Source organism: Pinus tabuliformis, chromosome 5_1, assembly GCF_031772625.1.
Source record: "Pinus tabuliformis cultivar Carrire ecotype Pingquan chromosome 5_1, CPIR1, whole genome shotgun sequence".
NCBI classification, from domain to species: Eukaryota; Viridiplantae; Streptophyta; class Pinopsida; order Pinales; family Pinaceae; genus Pinus; species Pinus tabuliformis.
In genome coordinates, this window is record NC_142305.1 from 587,359,829 (window position 1) to 587,382,405 (window position 22,577).

Below are 22,577 nucleotides of genomic sequence, written 5' to 3' on the forward strand. Positions count from 1 at the left end.
CCCAGCGGAGTAGCCAATTTGTTTCTGGGAAAATTAGTGTCTTGTTGAATGACTAACCCTATAGGTTTGGCAGCTACCCTAGAAACAATAGTTTAAAGCAATTCAATGATCTTTCCTATGTGTAACAGATAAGAGAAAGATAGTAGAAAACCAACCTAGAACTTTCGCTTGATCCCTTGCTTGATCTCTCTCTCCTTTGGCAGATCCCGTAACTCCTCCTCGTACTTAACACACTTAGAGAGTACCTGCATAAGTACAGCAACAAAGAACTGTCAAAGCATCGTGATCTATTATAGCATAAACATTATAGAATCGGATATATAATGAACAAATGAAAGCATTCATAATTACACAATCAATTGGGAAAAATCCTGAAGAACTTTATTAATAAAAAGGAGAATTACAACCCAGTTGTCTAATCCAGTGCCATCCTCCCAGCATCAATCCTTCTTCACCTCATGAATTATCAAGAACACACCAACAAGAATACAATGCTCTCTACTCAATACTAAAAATAGCAACACTTACTTGCAATTCACAACAATTCAACCTCCTGATCTCTTGAATGGGAGATACTTTTATAGATGTTTGCGAGGGTGTGAGTCATCCATGGGGATTGCTTAGTATCATTCCACTTGTTACAATTGGTTCCACAAGAGAGGGGAATTAGAGATGGTTTCCTAATTCCCTTGGTCATCCTTGGGCAAATTCAGAAAGGCAAGTGGCACAGGAGAAGTTTCTAGAAGATTCCATGAGCAACCAACTAATAAACTGTCCCGGAAATTTGTCCATCCTCGCCCATCACACTTTATAGAAGGCCTAAATAGTATGCATCGCAATTTGACAGTGTAGAAGTCAGTATGCATCGCACTTTGATAGTGTAGCAGTCATTATGGTTCAGTTTAGGCACTTTTTGGATGATTTCTGAGATGGAACTTTTGGGGAATGATGTATTCAGATGACTATGTTTCTTTAGGGTATGAAACAACTCTTTTAGGGGCTGTTGAACCCTAATACATAAACATATAAGTTTGGGGTTGATGTGCCCAAATATGTCTATAACACCAACTTTATTTTTATCAACCCGGTAGTTCGTAACAAACTTGGAAGCGTCGGTGCTATATGCACAAGTACTAGTTCTCACTGTAGGTTGTCACTTGGTCAGCTGGCACGAGATCGCTAGGAGCTCAAGCCAAATTCAATAGATTTCAGAAGAAGCTCTATGTGTGATGAAATGAAAGAAAGATTACTCTATATATGCTATTCTAATTGCAAAAAGGAGAAAGACTGGAATGTAAAGCAAAACCTAGTAAACCCTAATTAACAAGCTAATTCTACTTTTGCCAAAAACACTATGAAAACCATGAAAGAAATGCCATTACCTACTCAAGGAAGTAAACAACATCTAACCATGCTATTTCTTGAAGTAAATAAGAAAAAAACATATTTTTGGTTTTTTATGTGTTTTTATGTGAATTTAACATGCATCTAATTTATTGTGTGTGAGTGTGGCAACGAACAGGTGGTGTTAGAGGGCGGTTTTGGAGATTGGGAGGATGTAGGATGGTGTGGATGGGTCCTAGGAGGTCTTAGGTGGCCTTTTGGAGGTTTTTCCCACACTCGGCCTTCAAAAGAAATCCTACAGGAAAAACTACAGGAGGACACAAGAAAACTACAATAGGAAAACATGGAGACTACAGGAGGCCTATAGGAGGAGGCCGAGAGAAATTTTCACTGTTTTGAGGGTGTGAGAGTGGGTGGAAAAGGTGGATGAAGGTTGGAATGAGGTGTTAGGGAACCTAAGGTCTACCATGAATCACCAGGAGAGAGAAAGATGATTAGGTTTTCTCAAGGAGAGAGGAAGAAGTTCTATGAAAAATGAAGGAAACTAGGGCATAATTGAGGTGAGGTTTGGGAGACCTATAGGGCATGGATCAGATGGAGGGTGTGATTTTTGGTAAGCTGGCCTACTACTGGAAGAGATCTTCTACATAGAAACTGACATTCAACCAAGAAAATCAAGCAACCAATGAAATGAGTGCATCCTAGGAAAAACAGAGTTTTGCATTAAAATGGCCTAAACTATGATGTATAGAAGGAAATGCTAGGAAATGTTGTAAGAAATGAAAGAATGCAAAAAGACTATTTCATTTCAAGAAGTAAACATGATAAAGAATATCTAAAGCAAATCAAAACTGGACTATCAACCTACTAGAGAGCTACAAACACTAGAAGTCCTAGGAATGAGGAAAAAATCTGTGTTTTTGGGGTAGCAAGAGAGTCTTTGCCTCAGATCATGGTCCCAGAGGGAGGAAGAGAGGCTAGGGCATTGTTGCTAGCCTTTTGAATCTTCTCTGATCACTAATTAACCTACTATAGAAAGCACAAATTGAAGCAATCTACTAAATCATCAAAAGCAACCTATTCTTAACCATAAGAGAAATACATCTATCAGCAAACTAATCTACAAACTAAAGTAAAGCATGCAAATACAAGTAAAGAGAAGCTTGGATACTTGGATTGGGACCTAACCTAAGAGTTTCAGTCCTCTGAGGTAACTCAGTGCTAGCTAAAAAAGGATTCCATCTTCATTATAAAAAGATAGCAAGATTACATAAAATTGTCATAAAATAGTAAGCTTGAAATTTGAGCAGAGTTTACACAAGCAAAAAAGTTGACCCTAGTGAGGCCCTAGGTCTCTCTACTTATACATTTGAAGCTACCTACAAATTCCTTAAAATCCAGGAGGCTTGGCTCCCAAAACTCGAGATAACTATCAATCATCTTCCACTTGCTCAGTTGCCTTCTAGTGCATGATTCAGTTGCTTGTACTCCGACCTTAATGAAGGGGAATTTGAAGTGAGGAGAAATAAATGAGGGCGATTCCCTCCTATAATTCATCTCCTTTGTCTACTTCGAGTTATTGTTGCAATTTGACCACTAGATCCCTGACTTTGGCCTCAAAATCCATCAATAATTTGTATTAAATACATGTTAGACCACATGGCATAATAACTAACTCAACTCACCCTATAAGCATAAATATAATCAGAAAATCATACAATAAGCTAAGAGAATGGTTGATTTGACTAGGTTAGGAGGTAAAATGAGCCCATATAATTACTCATTTATGAGGCTCATCATCACCCCCTACTGAAGGTGTTTCTCATCCTCTGAGAAACCTAGTCAATCTCTTAGTCTTTCATGGCCCTGGTGGCCTCCCTAGCATTCTAGGCTTCTAATGTGGTTTGCTCATGTTCTCCATAAAATCATGCCTTTCTATCTATGTCCTTCCACTGCTCCTTCTCTCTTCTTCTTTTCTGCCTTCTAGCATGCCTAATATGAGTGGAGGACTCAGTTTGAGGCCAATCTAGTTGACCTTCAGCCTTTGCATGGAGCGCTTGTACATTGGCACTCTTTTCATTGCCTCCTTCAACCTCATGGGGGAATGGTATTCTCTGATCTGCAAGCTGTGGGGTAGGGTGTTCCATCTTCTCATGCATGCATGCACACAATCATCCCTAAGTAGCTTAAGCATATATCAAAGTGTGCAATGGCTTGTTCCTGATTGGCTAGATATTTAGGGGCAATTTGAGGGTCATTAGCAAGCAGGTTGTGTGTGCTGATGAGTGCCATAGGATCTAATGGCTCAACTCTTATCATCAATGGTTCATTCTGCTCTTTTATTAACAATATTTTCATTTCTGCTGCCCTCAATTCTTCATGGTTCATCCATGACACCATGGCCATTACCTGCAGATCCTCTAGCTTGGCATTGGGGTCCCACACATTCAGTTCTGTGAGGGCCATGTTGTGTAGATAGAACTCTGCCATCTTTGCTTTGTCCTCGGAGGTGCTTTGGTCACACAAATCCATGAACTGCCTGTAGTCTTGGAAAGGCATTATGCCTCTTTGTGCCAAAGTTTTTATTTGGAATTGAAGCCATTGATCCTTTAGATAGAGGCCATAAGATTTGGCTGGTGTTCTGCATTGTAATGCTTCTATGGATAAGTTGGCCATGTATGCCAAATGAGTCTCTTTCTCCTACAGCTACCTCCTTAATAATTCATTCTCATTCTCAACGTGGCTTTTTGTAATGGCTTCTCTGTCTCTGAGAGCACTCAATCCCCTACCCATTTCCCTGAGTTTGTCTTCCATGTGGCCAATATCCTCAACTCCTTTGGACTTGGCTATCCACATCCACCTATGCATACTCACTCTCTCTTTTTCCAATTCAAAAAATAGTGGAATTGCAAATTTCTATGGGATTTTCTTGCCTCCCTCAAGTAGTCTATAATAGGAGTCAAGATTAGGCTAGGGGTCAGGTTCTTGTAACTCTTGTGTTTCCTCTTTCACCTCTCACTATCCTCCTATCTTTTCCTCAAGTTTTTGTGTCTCTTGTAGTTTGGACAATGTCTCCTGTAGGACTGTTTTAGCCTCCTATAGGTCTGGTTTGGGGTCCTGTAGAATTTTCTTTCCCTTCCATGTAGAAGATCTTGTAGTCCTCCTTTCATAGGTTACGGGTGTCTTGGAAGGAGATTCTTTCACCTTGGCAAATGGTGAATCTTCAATGTTGATGGGAGTCTTTAATGAGGGCTGAGGTTTGCTTGTTTTAATTTTGGTACTCTTCCTTGCCTTGAAATACATGGAGGTTTTTCTTTTCCTCTTCTGCTTCTATTTGACTGGTGTACTAAGGGTAGTGAGGGCAGCTACTGCTTCTCTTTCCAAAGTTTTAGGGGACTCTTCTCTTTGCTCTACCCTCTCTGCCTCCTTTTCTCCCTCTTCTATTTCTTTTTCCTCCTCCTGCCCTGTCTCTTTTTCTACCTCCTGTTCTTTCTCTTCAACTCTCCCCTCCTATATTTCTTTTCTTTCCTCCTTCCTCTCTTGCTCTGCTATGTCACCATTGGCTTCATCTCCTCCTCCTTCCTATTCTCCCTCCTCACTGACAACAAGACTGACATCATAGGTTAATGCCTTGATGTCATCCTCAGCTGTCATATTTTTGAAAACTTCCCATGCTATAGGGATTGTAAGGGTATGGAGGGCTTCTTCTACTAGGATCTTGACTAGGCCATGGTGAGCTAGCTGCTATGAATTTCCTTCTTGTACCTTGGTGCTGGAGTTAATGAGTGGCTGAAGGAGAAAGTAAGGGATAATGAGCTTTTGATGTGCTGGGGTATCCATGCCATATCTCAATTCTTGGAGGATTCTGAAATGATATCCATAAACAATGTTTTTCCTCCCCTCAAAAGAAATTTATTTGATCATTTGGTAGCTAACCTCATCCCACAGATAAGGTACACTAGCCCTCCTAATTCATTTTTGTCTTCAACAGGGGTTTCATTATCTTGGAAAAATTTCCTCTTGGCAGCCTGGTGTTGTTGGGAAAAGTATCCATTCAGAACGCCCCTATCCCACTCTAAGGTGTGATAGTGCCTTAGCAACAAAGAAGGAAAACTATTTTTGTATTCTTCTTTATGAAATGTAAACGAAGAGGAAGGATGTAACTAACTTGTGTCTTTCGCTAGTTTTTTGGTCCAATCGCTCTCCTCTTTGTTCGCTTCCCGCTACCTGCTCCCTCACTAGTCCAACTTCACCAAGTTCCTGCAAGATCACAGAAGAGGAAACTACACAAAAGACATAGATTTACATTCATAAAAAGCTTAGGATCAGATTAAGCTAAACATGCAAATATAACAAAGCATCATTGATACACAGCATGTAGGAGAAACTCAAATAGTTTTATTGATATGATAAGAAAGTCCAAGAGGAGATACAACCAAGAGAGTCCCGATCCAGCATCTACCTCCCAGCAAAGGAATCCCTTCCTCTCCTCCAACAAAGCATAAATCACCCAATGCACTAATCTCAATCTCAAACCAACAGCAATTCTCTGCAAAGTACAAAATTCCAGCCTCTGGATCTCTGGGATGAGGGATCCATATATAGATGTAAGCAGAGAGGATGAGTCAGCTTATGTTTTGACTTGTGGCTTCTCTCTGTCAGTTCTTGCTTCCACTTGGAGACTGAGAGCCTCTTACTCATCATTAGTCGAATTCAGTGAGGCAAGTGTCATTGGAGAAGATTCTGGAAGCTTCCATTGTCTTTCCACCTCGTTGAATGAGCTTGCCATTTGTCATTTCCCGCTCAACGCACCCTGGTAGTGCATTCACCTGCGTTGCAACGCACCTAGCCAGTGTATTTGGGTGCTTTGCAACGCAGGAAGCTAGTGGAGCCTCTGAATTGATCCTGATTTGACTAGTTTTGAGCAGTTTTTGGTGGAGAACTTCTGGGAGAAGCTGTCATTGGCTGACCTTGCTCCTTTAGGGGCAGGAACAACACTTTTAGGGACTTTGGATCCCTTGGATTATGGAAATTTCATGCTCAATGTTGTAAGGCACAAAAATGTCTATAACACCTGGCCAATTATTTTCTCATCTTTACTCCAAGGCAGCCCAAGAGGAAGGGTAGTGACCCTACTGATGAATTTAGGGGTTATTTCAATGGAGAAGCCTCTAATGGTTACAATAGCATGAGTTCTTGTGTGAGGGACCAGAGAGAGAGCAAATTCATGGGCAATTTCATCATCAAACCCTCTAAACTTCTCAAAGAAATTCATCCTGTCTGCCCTTGTAAATATTTCCACCACTTGAGGATGTGCATGGAGTCTAGTGGAGTTAGTGGGCTCTTTTCTCATAAAACCCCCTGTCATACTGCCTGTACTTCTTTTGAAAAAATGGATATGGAGGCGGAGAAAATAATTTTGAGTGAAATGGAAAAACAGAGTGGACTGTGTTAAAAAAAAAACAAATTTTTTTTTAATGTATTTCTACCCTCTTAAAGACTCATTTTATCTTCAATTTGAGACCAACTCTTTCACATTTTGATATTCAATAGAGGGCATTCATGAACCCTACCTCTTCAGACTAAAATTCGTGCCAAAAATCACGTTTCCTCCCTTAAAAATGACTCACTGCCCCTCCTATAGAAGCCCGTTGTCCCTCCTGTAGATTTCCTGTAGGTGCTCCTATAGAAAACCTGTAGGGCTCCTATAGAAGATGCCGAGAGAAAAAATATAGAGGAAATCAATGGAGGATGGTGGATATGAGGTTGTGGGGGCATAAGAAGACTACTGTGTGGCTGAGTTACGAGGAGAAACTGAAGAAAAGGTGATGAGAATGCGCAGGGAGGAGTGCTCATTACCTTTATGGTTGTTTTCAGTTATGAGTGCTGAGGTGGCAAGGTGTACATTGCCCAAATTAGGACCATTGGTCCCCACCTGCTTGGTCATCATGACCCCCCTCATAATCATCCCCTCATTACTGCATCAGAGTTAACTCTTTCTCCCACTACATGTCCTTCGCGTCTTTTGCTTGAGTTGACTGTGCGCACATGTGGGTGATATCTCGGTTAAGTGGAGTCAACTAAATGAAGGTGGCCAAGTTAACTGGCCACCTTTCCCTCTTTCAATTACAACCATCTCGTTGCCTTCGTATGATTCCTAATTACACAAATGCAGATAGAGGAGTGACTTACCTACTTACCTGTAATCCAAGTGTATTTGCTTCCATCGACTATGAGGTGTTGTGGATTTCTCTACTGCATGCCTTCATTTTCCTTCATGCATGTTGTCTCTTCTTGCTGATGTGTTGTTGTGTGTTTTTGCAGGTTCTTCTTTTTCTAGAGCTAAGCTAAATGTGCCTTTTCAACCTTCAAATGTGTTGTCCCTTGTCGCTGGTGCTGGAGTTCTATGGGATCAACTGCTACAGGAATTCCTGCATGAGCTCCTGTATCTGCTTCTCCCCTTGAAACTTTAGCTATTTCCCTATGCTTGGAGCTCGAGAATGATGCTATAGGTGGAGATGAATGATGGAGGGATAGTAGGTAAGCTTCAAGTAAAGTTAATGGTGCATTTTCCTCCTCTTTTTTTTTTCAAAACTAAAAAACTGTTTTTTCTGTGCTTTTTTCTTGGAAATGAGAAAATAATAATAATAATAATGATGCTTGGAGTGTGATGTAGGTTTGGAAATGATGGCAAGGAGGTTTGAAGATGGTAAGAGGGATTATAGGTTCCTTAAGAAGATTTTCTTGTCCCTCAAACTGCCTCTTGTAGACACTTTTGGCTCTCTGTAATTCCTACAGGAGCATCCTATAGAAAACATAGTTTTGGAAGAAGAGGTACAGTGGGGTGAAAGAGATGCCAAAAATGATGGAGGAAGGTGTGGAGAAGATGAGATGGATGCTAGTATGAATGTCAGGGTCCCGTTGGCACCTTCTTCTGCTCCCTGTAGTCCTCCTGCAAACCTGCAATGCAATAAAAATTCATTTTTTCTTTCTCTCTCTCTCTCTCTCTCTCTTTTTGAAAACAACTAGGGCACCTCAAAGAGGTTTTCACCTTAATTGCCTACCCTGGGCACCTCCAAGGGAGGTTTTCACCCAAGGATATTATTCTTTTCTCCTTTTTTTTTTGACATCACTGGACTGCCTCAGAAGAGGTTTTCAACCCAATGATGGGACTCAAGCACCTCATGGAGGTTTTCACTTGTGTCCTTATTTTTTCTCTTTTTTCTTCAGTGAGTGGGTGAAGTGGAAGCTAAGACATGCTCCACTACCATCACTGTTTTATTCAAATCTTCAATAAACTCTCACTTGGATAGGGGTTTCTTGTAGACTTTCAACCGATGTCCATTGACAAGCATGGGGATGGCTTCATCATCAATGGTTCTGATCAGAATTAAACCATTGTCATTTGTCTTGTCCTCAGCTTGCCTTTGAAATCCTTGTATCTTAAATCATAGAGTAGTGCCCAATCTCCCTCTTAGAATTGCTTCTCCCTCATATTTCTGTCATGCCATATCTTTCTCTGAAGCTAAACTACCTCTGTATGGAGAAGGGCTTGCAATCTGTATTCATCCAATCCATTGAGATAAAGTAATCTCTCCTTCTGTGCATGGCTGAGGTCTAGGTCCAGCTGAGCTACCATCCTTAGGGTATTGAATTCAAACTCCATTGATAGTAAAGCCTTCTTCCCATAGACCAATTCATAGGGTGTGAACCCGATGATGGTCTTCCATGTTGTGTTGTAGGCCCAAGTGGCCTCAACTAATCTGTCCGCCCAGTCTTTTCTGCTGTTGCTCACTACCTTAGTTAGGATCCCTTCCAATGCTTTGTTAGTGACCTCCACTTGCCCATTGGCTTGTGGATGGTAAGGGGTGGAAGTCCTGTGCTTGATCTTATGATGTGTGAGCAGGTCTTTAATTAGGTTGGAAGTGAATTGACTGCCTTGGTCTGTGATCAACTCTCTCAGATATCCGAACTTGTAGAATATGTTTTCTTCTTCCTCTTCCTCTATAGCTTCTTCAAATATGTTTGGATTTTCACCTAAGGGTTCTTCTTGATTGCAGCCACCAAAGAATAGAGAAGGTTAGCTGTGTGAAGCAGTGGGGGTGTTGGGAAAATTTTTCCCTAAGTTATCTCTACTCCTACGAGGCATCAAAGGAAATATTTTTGGTTGGTTTTTTGTTTCTTTTTCCCCACACTGAAAGTACCTGCAAAAACTGAAATTGTGATTGAACAAAACAAATTGCAACTAGCTGAAATGAACTTGCTAAATGGAAATTTATAGAATTGAAAAGGAAAGCAAGGAAATGCAGAACTGAAAGAAAAGAAATGACTAGTCTACTTTTGCCGAAATAAACTATTGGAAAAATGTTGCAACAGGAAATAGAAGAAAGAAGTAATCAAAGAATACTCTGAAGCTTCCCCGGAAATGGCACCAAAAAGTGGTGAGCACCAATATTGCAGCAAACAATGTTGTAACTCCTAGGCTACCAACTTTACTTTTATCAACCTGGTGTTACACAGTAATTTGTCACTGTCTTCACTCCAGTCCTTCTACTCTGTCATGTGTCCAAGACAAACATGCTCATATTGAACAAATTCTCTCTTGTGCTGCCAAATGACCCATTTTTCCTAAGTTATTTGCCTCATCGCGACTGTGGACTTAATATATGCACTGAAGCATGCTCATGAATAGTCCAGCTGCGCTACCAGTGCAGAAGTATATCTAATTCCCACGATGGTCCGATTTCATGCTCCAGTGAGAGGTTACTTATTATCTTTAGCGGTGATCTAACTAGCTACATTGCTCACTATCAATATCAGTGCTAAATCTCAGTTATTCACCCACAATGATCCAGATTGGGCGAATTTGTTCTAACAGTCAGCCTTCTAGATGACTCCAAACCTGGTTGTTGGCATAGTTTGTATCACCCTCCTTTCTCTGGCATGGCAGTTCCATCAATTGTGCTACCTTCCTTTGGGATAAGCTCACTCTTCCACTTTTCATGGAGACTCCTCCTATTTAAACTCTCACCATTGCTATGCATTGCTAGTTTCTAATAGTTGGCTAGTTGAGTAGTGCTGTTAGTGTTTGTGAGTTTGCTAGATAGTTGGTGTGAGTGTGACAAGTGTGGGATTGTTGATAGCTTGTGGAAAGTTGTGAAGTGCCCTTAACATTTTATAAAACTTATGAGTGAGAGAGAACTTTGTGAGTTTGGGAGATCCATTTCCAAAGAGTGAATGCTTGAGGAACATGCTGGCTGGATCCCTCTGAGAAGGCTTGTGACGTCAATACTTTGGTTGTAAGCTTACTATTATTTCATTATTAATACAATCAATGATGTTTTCCTATGTCTTATATGTAATTTACTTGATATCTCATGACTTCTTGACTTTGTGAGTAAATAGATCATTGTTGTTTTCCGGTTACGTGCTTTGTTGTATTTCCTTTGCATTGTTTCAGGTTGATCACTCATTAGGAGAAGGAAGCAGAAGCTGGAGTAGTGCAACGGAACTCCATCGACCACCGGTTGAGGTAGGCCTCCAACTATGATTGTTTAAGGAAAGCTATTGTTGATCTGTCCTTGTTTGTGACTAGACCCACTCTAGGGCTAGAGGGGTTGCCTCTGTCCACAGAAGGAACACTTTCCTGCATCACATATTGGCGACTCCACTGGGGAGTTTGGCCTTTGTTCTTCCTTTGTTTTCTCTTGTTTTGATTTTCGATTTGGTCTCTTTTGAAGTTTTGGGATTAGTTACCAGTATTTTGAGTTTCCTGGCTTGATCTAGGAAGTACCTCTATTTGATTGAAGAATTGACTGCTTTTGATTTGGGAGTTTTGGTTCGCCTGTCATTGTTTTGAACATCATCATGGATTTAAATTTAACAATCGCGCTGTCATCACACTCACCCTTTTGTAATATCCTGTGCATCGCGTAATTACGCCTCACAGTCGCGATGGTTCTGAAAATCCGACCATCGCGGAAAAGTCGTGTACTTCCGCGCTGACATTGCTCTGTTGCTGCAGCTAGTTCTTTATCAGTGCTTGTTGCTTGTGTATTACCCGCGCTGATTGCTGTAGAATTGATTTTCTCAATTTTGCCTCCTGAGTCCATCAGTCCTGCTGGTCCCTTGCTTTTCTTACCTGCTTAGTAGCTTGTTTTTCACTGTTTATGGTTGAGGCACTCTTTTGTCAGCTCTGTTGAATGAATCTTGCTTTTTTGCCTATGTGACCTAGTTCATTATTTCAAGTTTCTTGAATCAATTGGCTTGGTTGCTTGTTCGTTCAAGGTTCATTTGCAACTTTTTATTGGTTTCATTGAGCCTTCCCCTTTGCTTGTTTTTGGTTGATTGTTTAGTGACTGTTATTGAACCAATATTTGGCATTGATTCGATTTCTTTTCGCTACCGAACATAGATCACAATTGTTTGGATCAACCAACTTTTTCCACACTTTCTTGTTGATTATGTGCTTCTTCTAGATTTAAAGACATCAAAATCAAAAGGATTGCATCCATTTAGTGTATGAAAGTGAAAGTGAATTTGCATTCAAGTTTTCATATTGGAAAGCGAATGATAAGATCTCTCATTAGTAGTATCCGTGCACTTTAAGGATTGATGTCTGTATGCATTGAGTGACTGCCTTTGTTGTCTTGGTTTTCTTGGTTTGGGAATGATCTCTCTACCCTCCTGTAGGTAGGTGTTCATTGAAGAAAAAGGATTTTTCATTCATTCTACCTGCATCCTAGGATTTGTTGTATACATACGGTAAGGCCTGAAAACTGAAATATAATTCAAGATCAACCTTAAAACGAACTGAATGAATATAACAATGCATTAGAACATAATGCACACTATTTAGAGGTTTAGGCTAGAGACGTGCTCCGACGTCGTTAAACCTAGTCACTATTATTTTCACTCAAGGTTGGGTGATTCCTCCTTCTGTGACTCAATAGCGGTCTAGTACAGAATTGTGCTCCCATGTACCATCGAGTATATGTTGGGAGACCCCACTAGGTTATCATCATTTATCCTTAGGAAGCCGTGTCTGCAACCTTGCAAACCGTAACGCATCGAACATAGCATTCGAGAAGATTAACTGTCGTACGGAAAGTCCTTGGTTTTCATATGACTGCCAAGGTGTATATGCAGTTTTATGGGTTGTTTGGTAAAATTGTTGCCTAGTTCTCCAGAGTAGTCACCTTCGTTCCTTTTTGAACTCCCTAAAAGAAAAGGTCCATCTGAGCACTTGTCACTTTAGGCTCATCAAATATTCGAAGGCGACTAGAGTCATATTTTTGTCCTTTTCTTTACTCTTTAAAGATGAAAAGGTCAAGTTTTGTTCCTGTGTCATAAAATTTACTGCCCACGAAATATTCCTCGTAATAGTTAGAATTCTTCTTTACAGTTCGATTGTTTTTCAGGCTCGTTCCTGATGGCAACATTCCCCGAGTCTACGGGCCAAAGTTTGTCCCTAGAGGGGAATCCTAGTCCGTTTCAACCTTTTGGAAATGCTGGTGCTCCGTATATGGCAACACTGTCCTTGCCTGGGTTAATCATCGGTCTGTCCCTGTGCTTGTTTTCAACCTCGGTGGTCCTGAGCATCATGACTCTTGTTCCACCGTCTCCTTCGTTCGAACCATGACATGTTGATTCTGTTAGCGCTCGAATTTGCCTCAGGCTGAGGAAGGCAAAATCCAAGGCAAGATCAAACCACTTAGCCTCGTAGCTAGCCCTACGAGGACAGGAGAGGGCTCTCTCTGGGTCTATCTCGACAAAAGGTCTTCAAAGGGTTGAGATGACCGATATGAATACTGATTTTAGGCTAGTAAATTGATAAAAAAGGGGTTTTTAATAAAATGATGGGGTTTTTCTGGGCTGCATGGGGCTAAGAAATAGCTTGAACAGAGAAATGTAATCAAAAACACAGATTGTCTCCTGAGGCAAGGTAGGCAAGAAAGTTTAACATCAAATTGAGATTAAATGGAATGGCAAGACTGCTGAGGAGCTGACAAGGGCATAGAGGATGAATCCTTGTCAAACAGAAGAAAACATTAAATATGAACAAACTTAAAGGCAGAGCATACAAAATATGAATTCTACCTTAACACTTCATTTGTTAAATTGGAAATGATCATGAAATGACATGAACAAATAACAGGCTACATATGAAACAAAAGAGGACACAAATGTTAAATCTCATACCACAGGAATCTCAGAAGCCAGAGCTGGGTATTTTCATTAAAATCCCTGTCAAAGACTGTACAATGAAAGCTCTGTTCTCTCTCCTCCACCAGCGCTCAGAACTCTCTCTCCCCTCCTTACAAATGATTTTTTAATACATTAAATAAACTCTGCTAGGGGAAAAACCATCGACCCCAAGACAAGGAATTTGTTTTATCATTATTAAACAAACAAAACTAAGAGCCAATCAGTGTTTTTGAAGATAGATAAGCGCTCCATTTTCTACTCGAATCTGTTGATAACTGATGAAGAGGTGGCATTTACAGATGTCAATCCCATTACTGAAGATAAATATAGGCAATTGAATCTTGTTTTCTGCTGTGATGAATATCTACGTTCCAATTTAAACTTTGACTTTTTACTTTGCTGCCGTTCACCGTTATACTATCCAAGAAATATGGTGTTTTGGCTCCATTTGAATAGCGCTGCCAATTATGAGATGGCACTCCTTGGACCTTGACATGCCCTGAAAAGACTATAGTTTTCCCATCGACATCAAATTCACGAACACACTGCTTTCTGAGTTTTTTAAGAGTCTCTTTTTTGATGGTGAATAACCAGCAAGCATCATGTCCATGCCCAAAGATAAATTCCAAGTTAGGAGAATCAAGCACTGTGAAGCTACAGGGGTAAAATTGTGTTCCAATCTTAATTGGTGCCACATGTATACGACCGACTATTTCAGATTGACCGACCCCACGAGCAACACCCACATATCGTCGATCCAAAAGTCTCAGCAACCTTACATGCCATCAACCACAACTCTCTGCACATCTCCTAGATATTATTGTCATCTGGGCTCCACTGTCTACAAATGCCTTTAAAGGAACACCATTGACCTCCATGTCAACATACAACATAACCACTCATACAAAAGCCTCTGGATTATGTTCTAGTGCAGCTTCCCAATTTTCATCAACACTTTTCTATCGAATAGCCTCTTCAATCCTCTTCTGTGCTTCCACATCAAAAGGATCTGCATTAAGGAGTGCTATTTCTTCCTGTTTTTGGCGTTCAAGCTGCAGCCTTTGCTGGTGCTGCTGTCTGAGAGTATTTTAAAAGACATTCAAGTTATCTCCAATAACAGCCTCTGCAAAAGTTGGATCTCTCTCCAGCAATAGGTTCATAAGATGTGAATCATTTCGAATGTGCTACTGTATAGCTGTAGGATTTACAGCTGAGCCATTTGGATTTAGACTCAAATCATTTGCTCCTGATATAGTGTGAAAGCCATATCAATTTCTGCTCTTTGCAATCGCATCAAAGAATTTGTCGAACTATCTAACCATATGAAGATCTGCAAATTTGGATTCCCGTGACCTCATTCCTTTGTAATTGGTCCAATTTGTAGTATATGTGTGCCTGTTGGATGTTTTTAACTCTAAGTCTGGATAAAATTTGCGAGAAATAACTACAGAGGTATGTGTTGTTAGGACCTTTATTGTCCTTGTGACTCTTATCAGGCTTTTCTAGCTCAATCAAACCAAACATGGATCTATTCTCATTAATTGGTGGCTCTGAAACTGGTGTTCCATTGTGGCTCCCCAATGAACCCTTTTTGGTCCCAAAAAGTGCAACCAAAACCCGTACAAGGTGTGGCACAGATGATGGGTCATAAATTACATCTGCTCCCAATATTACTTCTGCACCACAATGTTGAATTTCATCTGCAGAGGCCAATTCCCATGTTAGATATCTGCATTCTAACTGCATTGTAAATGTAAGATCCTGATAATACTTTTGTTTTAACTTTTCCATGATGGCTACCTGATTTGTTTCTAATTTAAACTTCATATTGGATAAACTAGACAAGTCTCCATCACTCAGTATGACATTAGAAGCTTTAACATTAGCGAGACATATGCCAACTAAACCAACACTGAATCCCACCTCAAAACAAGATTTATTAGAAAAAAGTTGTGTATGAGAGAACGAAAACTCAAATAGGAACAAACTTGCTGGCCAAATACAACACCCTGTGCCTCCTTCGAGCATGTTAAGAGATGACCTCAGAGTCACAGTCATAGTTACCGATTCTTCGATCTGTTGATTCTCATGCCAAGCTAAAGGGAAATGATTACTAGATGGAAACATGAACAGTATAGTTCTGTAGCATTTCCCTGTGTTTTGAGATAAATCAGAATACTTGCAGTAAGTCAAATATTGTGTATACTGCTCATACAGGACTTCCAACACCTCAATAAGTTGTGATTCTGAACAAATCGAACCATTATAATCATAGATGCAAGCCACAGGTACAGAGATTATATACGATCCTTGGATGCCACAGAGTGCGATGATATGAACCTCAGAAAAGCCATATGCAAAATATAAAGGAAGCTGTAGAACTCCAAGAAAAGAGAGAATTAAAAGTGAGGGTGACAATCCATGAACCAAACCAAGCTATGAGAGACACCAGACTGCCAGCAATACGCTTCATATTCAAAGGAAACATCTCAGACATTATGACCCATGGAATTCCACCCATGCCCATTGAAAATGTTGCAATATAACCCAAAAGACCAATTAATGATAATTTTCTTGCAAGTAGTAGAAGAGAAGACCCATCAAAATGTCCCTGTATGTAGAATGATCCAATAATGAAGCAGCTTATGCACATTCCTCCTGCAGCAATCATTAGAAGTGGGCGCCTTCCATATTTGTCCATAATCAATGATGAGTGCACTGCCACCATCTGATGAAATCCTCTTTGCAATATTGAACTTTGGCAAGGAGAACCAGCCTCTGCAACTTGGTGAATTCGACTGCGCGAGCTGACAAGACGGTGTCTAACATCGGCTCCACTAGGGATGGCAGTTGCCGCTTCTTGGAGGTGCCAAGAACCGCAGAACTTTGGGAGAGCAGACAGTGCCTCCATCCATTGGGTAATGGAGTCCATTATTTCAACAAATCAACACAACTGAAGACTCAACTTATTAACTGGAAACTGACTGAATTGATTGAAAGACTAATTCGGCAAACTTCAAACTAAACTGTAATGAAACTGGAACAAAATGCTACCTTATGGCTGCTTATTTATTTACAAAAGCTACCCTACTTTGCTGTAAAAGCAATAGATCAGGTAATACTGAAATGCCAGATCAACCATTCAAGTAAACCTGAGAATGATGCCGGTTGAAAATGCTTCCACCAGGACACAGATGTAATTGCTGGCAGCCCTTCATGCACGTAATGAGCCTGGTCACGCAGAATATAGCCTGATCTATTAATCAAACTGAAAAACATTTCCATGTACATTGCAATTGGATCACGGAAGCCAGACTCTGTTGGCTGCCCAAACTCTGCAACACATACCTCCAGCTGCACACTGTCAATGTAAACATCTGTAGGCAATTCTATGATTTCTTGTTTCAATGGAGGAAGGATTTCCAAGAACTTTTTAGGGTCTTGGAAATCATATGACTGGATCTGCTCATCTAAATATTGAATCTCCTTCTCAACTCTTTCAACAACTAACTCACAAAATCTAGTTTTAGTTTCAAAAGGGAACTTTGGAGATTTCAACCAATGAAGCAAGGCACTGAAAAAATCTTCATCAAATTCAGAATCTGCTAACTCATTTCTTACTTCTTCTACAGCTTCACACAGGGCAGGGTTTGCCACATACCCTACCATTGCATGAATGGATCAGCAAGCGTTGGAATGTCTGGATCGAATTGGAGTCGCCAGGTGAATGGTTCAGCCTGCATATGTGTCTGACTGCTGTCCACCATCAGCATCAGATCTGCAATTTGATTTCATGTATTGGAACAAGACAATCAACAAGTTGAATGTTCTCCCCAGTATGGTCGCCAATATGTTAGCGCTCGAATTTGCCTCAGGCTAAGGAAGGCAAAATCCAAGGCAACATCAAACCACTTAGCCTCGTAGCTAGCCCTACGAGGACAGGAGAGGGCTCTCTCCGGGTCTATCTCGGCAAAAGGTCTTCAAAGGGCTGAGATGACCGATATGAATACTGATTTTAGGCTAGTAAATTGATAAAAAAGGGGTTTTTAATAAAATGATGGGGTTTTTCTGGGCTGCATGGGGCTAAGAAATAGCTTGAATAGAGAAATGTAATCAAAAACACAGATTGTCTCCTGAGGCAAGGTAGGCAAGAAAGTTTAACATCAAATTGAGATTAAATGGAATGGCAAGACTGCTGAGGAGCTGACAAGGGCATAGAGGATGAATCCTTGTCAAACAGAAGAAAACATTAAATATGAACAAACTTAAAGGCAGAGCATACAAAATATGAATTCTACCTTAACACTTCATTTGTTCAATTGGAAACTATCATGAAATGACATGAACACATAACAGGCTACATATGAAACAAAAGAGGACAAAAATGTTAAATCTCATACCACAGGAATCTTAGAAGCCAGAGCTAGGTATTTTCATTAAAATCCCTGTCAAAGACTGTACAATGAAAGCTCTGTTCTCTCTCCTCCACCAGCGCTCAGAACTCTCTCTCCCCTCCTTACAAATTATTTTTTAATACATTAAATAAACTCTGCTAGGGGAAAAACCATCGACCCCAAGACAAGGAATTTGTTTTATCATTATTAAACAAACAAAACTAAGAGCCAATCAACATTTTTGAAGATAGATAAGTGCTCCATTTTCTACTCGAATCTGTTGATAACTGATGAAGAGGTGGCATTTACAGATGTCAATCCCATTACTGAAGATAAATATAGGCAATCGAATCTTGTTTTCTGCTGTCATGAATATCTACGTTCCAATTTAAACTTTGACTTTTTACTTTGCTGCCGTTCACCGTTATACTATCCAAGAAATATGGTGTTTTGGCTCCGTTTGAATAGCGCTGCCAATTATGAGATGGCACTCCTTGGACCTTGACATGCCCTGAAAAGACTATAGTTTTCCCATCGACATCAAATTCACAAACACACCACTTTCTGAGTTTTTTAAGAGTCTCTTTTTTGATGGTGAATAACCAGCAAGCATCATGTCCATGCCCAAAGATAAATTCCAAGTTAGGAGAATCAAGCACTGTGAAGCTACAGGGGTAAAATTGTGTTCCAATCTTAATTGGTGCCACATGTATACGACCGACTATTTCAGATTGACCGGCCCCATGACCAACACCCACATATCGTCGATCCAAAAGTCTCAGCAACCTTACATGCCATCAACCACAACTCTCTGCACATCTCCTAGATATTATTGTCATTTGGGCTCCACTGTCTACAAATGCCTTTAAAGGAACACCATTGACCTCCATGTCAACATACAACATAACCACTCGTGCAAAAGCCTCTGGATTATGTTCTAGTGCAGCTTCCCAATTTTCATCAACACTTTTCTGTCGAATAGCCTCTTCAATCCTCTTCTGTGCTTCCACATCGAAAGGATCTGCATTAAGGAGTGCTATTTCTTCCTGTTTTTGGCGTTCAAGCTGCAGCCTTTGCTGGTGCTGCTGTCTGAGAGTATTTTAAAAGACATTCAAGTTATCCCCAATAACAACCTCTGCAAAAGCTGGATCTCTCTCCAGCAATAGGTTCATAAGATGTGAATCATTTCGAATGTGCTGCTGCATAGCTGTAGGATTTACAGCTGAGCCATCTGGATTTAGACTCAAATCATTTGCTCCTGATATAGTGTGAAAGCCATATCAATTTCTGCTCTTTGCAATCGCATCAAAGAATTTGTCGAACTATCTAACCGTATGAAGATCTGCAAATTTGGATTCCCGTGACCTCATTCCTTTGTAATTGGTCCAATTTGTAGTATATGTGTGCCTGTTGGATGTTTTTAACTCTAAGTCTGGATAAAATCTGCGAGAAATAACTACAGAGGTATGCGTTGTTAGGACCTTTATTGTCCTTGTGACTCTTATCAGGCTTTTCTAGCTCAATCGAACCAAACATGGATCTATTCTCATTAATTGGTGGCTCTGGAACTGGTGTTCCATCGTGGCTCCCCAATGAACCCTTTTTGGTCCCCAAAAGTGCAACCAAAACCCGTACAAGGTGTGGCACAGATGATGGGTCATAAATTACATCTGCTCCCAATATTACTTCTGCACCACAGTTTTGAATTTCATCTGCAGAGGCCGATTCCCATGTTAGATATCTGCATTCTAACTGCGTTGTAAATGTAAGATCCTGATAATACTTTTGTTTTAACTTTTCCATGATGGCTACCTGATTTGTTTCTAATTTAAACTTCATATTGGATAAACTAGACAAGTCTCCATCACTCAGTATGACCTTAGAAGCTTTAACATTAGCGAGACATATGCCAACTAAACCAACACCGGATCCCACCTCAAAACAAGATTTATTAGAAAAAAGTTGTGGATGAGAGAACGAAAACTCAAATAGGAACAAACTTGCTGGCCAAATACAACAGCCTGTGCCTCCTTCAAGCATGTTAAGAGATGACCTCAGAGTCAGTCATAGTTATCGATTCTCCGATCTGTTGATTCTCATGCCAAGCTAAAGGGAAATGATTACTAGATGGAAACATGAACAGTATAGTTCTGTAGCATTTCCCTGTGTTTTGAGATAAATCAGAATACTTGCAGTAAGTCAAATATTGTGTATACTGCTCATACAGGACTTCCAACACCTCAATAAGTTGTGATTCTGAACAAATCGAACCATTATAATCATAGATGCAAGCCACAGGTACAGAGATTATATACGATCCTTGGATGCCACAGAGTGCGATGATATGAACCTCAGAAAAGCCATATGCAAAATATAAAGAAGGAAGCTGTAGAACTCCAAGAAAAGAGAGAATTAAAAGTGAGGGTGACAATCCATGAACCAAACCAAGCTGTGAGAGACACCAGACTGCCAGCAATACGCTTCATATTCAAAGGAAATATCTCAGACATTATGACCCATGGAATTCCACCCATGCCCATTGAAAATGTTGCAATATAACCCAAAAGACCAATTAATGATAATTTTCTTGCAAGTAGTAGAAGAGAAGACCCATCAAAATGTCCCTGTATGTAGAATGATCCAATAATGAAGCAGCTTATGCACATTCCTCCTGCAGCAATCATTAGAAGTGGGCGCCTTCCATATTTGTCCATAATCAATGATGAGTGCACCGCCACCATCTGATGAAATCCTCTTTGCAATATTGAACTTTGGCAAGGAGAACCAGCCTCTGCAACTTGGTGAATTCGACTGCGCGAGCTGACAAGACGGAGTCTAACAGATTCCAAGGTTGGGCCTATGCCTTCTTCCCCTGTTTCTTCCTCCTCCTCTCCTCCTTCGCCTGGCGAAAGTTTCACATCTAGTAACCAGGAGACTAAGAAAAAGAAGAAGAAGAAGAAGAAGAAGAAGGAGTATGATAAATGCGAGGCCACCTGTGCAGCTATTGCTCTGAGTACATCTCAGGTTGGACCACCTTCTGCTCCTCCGCGGAAGGTTAAGTTTCCTTGTAAATTGTGCAAGGGTGACCATCTAAAGCTCGTCCCTCATTGTCCTCTAAAGCTCATGATGATGCTACCCTATCAACTGGCAGTGGTCAGAAGAAAGGGAAGATTCGATTCCCCTTTAGGCTATGTGAAGGCAATCATCCCCTTCACCTTTGTCCACTCATGGATAAAGCTTCTGCCATTTTGGAAATTCTTACAGCTTCTTCACCCCAAATTCCTGTTGGTTATCAGAGGCTCTCTTTAGACCCTCTCCTGGTTGACAAAGAGATTAACTTAGCTTCTTCTGTTGTCCATCCTCCTGCTTCCGAGCCTAGCTGTGCTAAGCCTGTTCTGGACCAACCATTGGTCAGAGAGAGTGTCGACTTGGGTTCACCACCTGTTGATCACTCTATTTCTAAAGAGCATCATGCTCATGTTTCTCTCATCTTGTCAGATTCTCCTGCGTCCGAGAACGACACTCCTCTCCTAGCTGATTCAGAGAGTCCTTCTTCAGTTCCTGTAGAGCAGGGGGGCAATCATACAATTCCCCCACCAAGTAGTTCAGTCGTTTCCTTTGACAAGAGTCATTTGACTGCATTCCACCTTCCATCCTATGTGCCTTTCTAGATTACAGTACATGCCTATGATAAGGTAGTACCTGGCACTGTCTTGGATGAGGGTGCGTCTGTCAGTCTTATGCCTTCCACTACTTGGCAAGCTTTGGGCACCCCACAAATTGTGCCAGTCACACGAAATCTATTGGAGTTTGACAGAGGAACCAATCAACCTTTAGGGATCCTCCCCAAGCTTCCTATTACTTTGGGAGGCAAAACTGTCTATATAAACATCATGGTTGTCCAAGGTGCTTTAGATTTCAGTCTTCTCCTTAGTCATGACTATGTCTATGCCATGGGGGCCCTCATCTCTTCACTTTTCTGTGTGGTTTGTTTTCCACACGACGAAGAGTGGTGACCATAGATCAATTATCGTTCTTTAGTCCCCCGGTGCCTCCTGCGCCGCTGTCATCCCCTCTCGGTTCTTGCTCACAAGCAGTGCCTTCCTTGCCATAGGTCAATTATGTGGCTACCTGTTCAGTCTCCGCCTCTGCTAATGATCATGCAAATGGTCTCATACATCATGTACTGGGGGCATTGGAACTCGATCTTTCATTGGTGCATCATGACATGTATTCCTCCCAGAGTGCGTTTCTTCCATCCCGTAAAGACCTCTTGGGAGCCATGTTCTCGTATGGCCCATGAACAAGAGTACGAGCATAGTTCCTTATATTGTGTCAAGCTCGTTAAAAAATGAAACAAGGAGTCTTGAGGAAAGTTCTTTTACCGTGTCAACCTCATTAAAAAATGAAACAACTCCCCTTTCCAAATCGAGTCTTTGATTAAGATCTCGTAAAATCCAAGTCGAGTCTTTCCAAGATCTCAAATGTGAACCTTCATTCCATCCATCTTGTTGAATGCAATGAAGCTTGGGGGGCATGTACCTCGATTTTCATCATTATGCATGGGGGCATGCAAACTTATAACAACCATAGTTTTTCATTTCAAGCTTGTGTATACATGAAACCAAATCC

The 22,577-nt window shown here is 40.7% G+C and overlaps 2 pseudogenes; both read right to left on the bottom strand.

Annotated features, from left to right (window-relative positions):
* The window catches only part of LOC149166212 (uncharacterized), a 32,955-nt pseudogene extending 16,703 nt beyond the window's left edge, over nt 1–16,252 (bottom strand).
* Nucleotides 16,253–18,268: 2,016 nt separating this feature from the next.
* On the bottom strand, nt 18,269–20,659 carry LOC149166213 (uncharacterized; annotated as a pseudogene).
* Nucleotides 20,660–22,577: the final 1,918 nt, after the last annotated feature.